We start from the raw sequence: 3707 nt of genomic DNA, 5'->3' as shown, positions 1-3707 counted from the left end.
AAGTTCCTGAAGGCTGACTCTGGACCACTAGAACACCCATGTGATGTCTGCCCTCGGGACAGTGCCCACTTGGTACAGAGCAGGGATACTCAAGCTCCAGAGACTGAAACATGGAAGGGTTCTCATTTTAAAGGCACGAGCAAGGCCAGGGGTGACATCCAACCCTCGCTCATCCCACCTTTTTGTCTTCTCTCCATCAATACAGTTTCAGAGATGACCTCTCCTGACATAGGCAACCTACTTCTCCTGAAGCAGAAGTGCTGCCACGGCTTTCTCTGCAGTGTGAGGGTCCAAGTTATTTTCACTCTTACTTCGTGTCCTTTGTATAGCCCAAGTCATGAGAATTAGCTAGTAATCATTTTATAATTAGAAGAAAGCTAATTTCTATAAAAAATTAAATAAAATGGATTTCAGTGGATGAAACTAGCCTTTCTATAAGATATTGAAATGTGTGAGTAATTGACATTTTGAGCAGAGGGAGTATTTGTGTTTTTGATCTGCTTTAGCTGGAGAGCAGGTGTTTTTCTTGGGAGGATAGAAAAGAATAGCTTTACTGCTTTTGCAGATGGAGCCACAGCAGTTTGTGGGCCCTGGAGAACAGTCTTTTGAATCAGGCCTTGTACTTCAAGAGAATCTTCTGTGGGTCACTGTAAATAAATGACGGGTATGTGATGCAGGAAAACAGATGTGGGGCGAGAGGAGGGCCATGTCCCAGGCTTCGGTTGAGCCCCTGGGACGTGCCCCGCCAAGTGTGGGTCCTTGGCTTCGCGCAGGAAAGAATTCAAGCACGAGCCACAGTTGAGTAAAGGTAGATTTATTCAGAGAGATAAACTGAAAGGCAAGAGAAAGGCCACGAGGTGTGGGGGTTGGGTGCTCAGATTAGAGTAAAAGTAGGTACACACTCCATAGACAGAATGTGGGCCTCTCCGAAGAGGGAGAGAGAGGAGGGGGGCGGTGGCAGAGAGACACCATGTTGCCAGTTTTTATGGGCTCAGTGGCTTCATATGCTAATAAGTGGAAGGACCAGTCTACCTAGCCTGGGGAAGGGGCTGGGATTCCCAGGAAGTTGGCCATTTCCCACTTTGACCTTTTGTGGCTCACCTTGGGACTGTCATGGGCCTGTGGGCATGTTATTCACCATGTTAATATATTACAATGGGCCTATAACGAAGCTCAAGATCTGCTAGAAGTTAAATCTCCCACCATCTTGAGCCTCAGGGCCTCCTGGGGGTTGAATCTTTCACCATTTTGATGTTAACTGCTGTAGCCTTCCTTGAATGGCTGTGCCCTGCCCCCTTCCTGTCTCAGATGGACACTCACCTGAAGAAAGTTAAGGGTCAAATAAATGGACAAAAATTGGAAGCAGAAATGCAAAACATGTTGTAGGGTCTTGGATGCTTTTTTTACTTGTGCTTTTAATTTATCTATGAAAAAAATTGATAAAGATATTGAAATAGATTGTCTGCAATGTTTCCTCAAACCTCCAAGATGCCTGAGAATTTGATACTCAGTTGAATCCTCTTGTGACTCAAGTTCAAGGGATTGTGTGAGTATACATGACCCACAATACATGGCACCCACCTGCAGAATGCCTACACCTCATCCTAGGGCTGGCTTGTTGAGTAAGCTGTCATTGCCGAACCACTGTGATTGATGAGAAGTAGAGCCAGCTGACAAGGAGAGCAAGTCCTGAGGGGACAATGCGCTGAGAGCTGCAGAGGACTCATTGCTAATGGCTTCCCAAGGCTGAGGTGGTCTGTCTACTCCCAGCCTTGCCTCTCCTCACCACGCACATTTGGAGGATAGTCTCGGGGCCTCTGCTGTGCTGTGGGCCTCTGTGTCATATCACCTGCCTCGGCTTTTTCTTCTCATTAAATCATCTGGTACTGGGTGAAGCTTGCTGTGTCTCGTGACACTCTAAATATTCATCCAAATCATTGCTGCTCACTGAGCAGTGAGGGTTACCTTGTATGCTGGAGAATTTTTTTCCCTAAGATTCCTCCAGCTTTTAAACACTGAAATTTATTTGAAAATGAATCTTTGAAATAATATTTAAGTGATGGTGAATGTAAGCTCTTTAATAACTTTTGGTAGAAAAAAATGGCTTCTTTCACCTCTTTTGCAAAGAAATCTGTTGGTTGAATTATGTTGATACAACACATAGTGCTTCATAATAAAACCTCTCTGTCGTAAAGACTGGTTCTGTCTTCAAGGGCAGAACATCAAGGGAAACACACGTACTGACTTGTATCCAACTGAGTGGAGACACTTTCAGATATTACTTTTTACCGTAACCAAACCTTGCAAAATAAAGGACTTTTTTTTTTTTTTTTTTTAAGGGAAAGTTATTTTCAATCTTATTCATTCATTCAAAAAGAATCATGATGAATATTTTTAAAAAATATCATTTTCTGCATGACTTTGTGCTTGTCTTTTCACCTATTTTTTTTTTTACAGATAAAGTGATAAAATGGGACACTTCAACTGCAGCTCTGTTGTAGTACGTGTTTTGAGAAATCCAGGGTTTTATTAAAAAATTATTGACTAGTGGCTATCAACAGAGAAAATGTGTGTGCCAGATCTTTTCTGGGAACTTAAAGCACCTTGCACGTGTAGCGTTATCTGTCCTTACAAATACAGAGACCCTGGAAGACAAAATAGTGCCTTGGCTGTGTATGCCACAGAGGCTAAGGCTGACACTTAACAGGGTAAGAAATGCTTTCTTGGTGATCTAACTTTTTAGGGTCTGTGTTTTTTTTTTGCACAAAAGTAATGTTTGTGTATTTTCATAAACTTTATTTTAAATTTATATTGTAGAAGTATAGTATTTGAGGAATTAATTGAGCAATTAAGATTTCTAAAGACATCACAAGTTTTTCTTATTACAATTATTTATTTTGTAAGGGATGTTTCCAAAAGAGTAATGATAATGATCACACAAATACTTCCCTATTGCAATTTCTTTTTTCTTTTTTTAGTGAAAGTACTGAGGATTGAACCCAGGACCTCTTGTATGCAAAGCATGTGCTCTACCACTGAGCTATACTCCCACCCTTATTGAAGTTTCATTGACGTATTTTGCATATAAATTCATTTTCCAAATGAGGGGTTGGCTCCAGCTTGAGTGTGCCATTAAGATTGTTTTAGTTGCTCAGTTTATGATCATTGCTTTGTAACATCGTCCCTGGGGTCAATAAAACTTTATATACAAGTCAAAATCCCATAAATAAGCTTTTGTTGTATGGAAAAATAGATACATTTTAATTTTGACCATGTAGAACGTATCATTCTCTCCAATTTCCTGTGTTTTGGAGGCTCAGTTTATGGCCAGCTGTCACTGTTTACATCTGCTGTTTTTACAACGAACAATTACCTGAACCCTGAGAAAACAATTTCTTTCTGAAAAGAATTAAAGTCATCCATCATAAATATGTTCTGATTTTATTCGTGAAACTACTGTTTGATAAATGTTTTGAAAAACCCAAGGTAAATTTTGTGTGTACATTAGAGCTACGATCAAATTTCTAATGGACAGACACTAATGAGGGATTATCACTTTCCTTCTCTGCTTCTCTCCTTTATTATTAAGACAATAAGATTCTTCTTTTGTTTCAGATTCTTTTTATTTTTTTTCCTTTCTTTTGCAACTTTTCCTACCCTAAGGCTAGAGGTTATTTTTTTCCCAACTTGTCTTGAAATTTTACTGA

General features: G+C 40.1%; 1 non-coding gene across 1 annotated transcript; it reads right to left on the bottom strand.

Annotated features, from left to right (window-relative positions):
- Positions 1–2978: 2978 nt before the first annotated feature.
- On the bottom strand, positions 2979–3050 carry TRNAA-UGC (transfer RNA alanine (anticodon UGC)). Its single transcript has one exon. It is a non-coding gene; the product is annotated as a tRNA-Ala (tRNA).
- Positions 3051–3707: the final 657 nt, after the last annotated feature.

This window comes from Camelus bactrianus, chromosome 8, assembly GCF_048773025.1.
Source record: "Camelus bactrianus isolate YW-2024 breed Bactrian camel chromosome 8, ASM4877302v1, whole genome shotgun sequence".
NCBI lineage: Eukaryota > Metazoa > Chordata > Mammalia > Artiodactyla > Camelidae > Camelus > Camelus bactrianus.
This window is presented reverse-complemented; position numbering and strand designations above follow the sequence as displayed.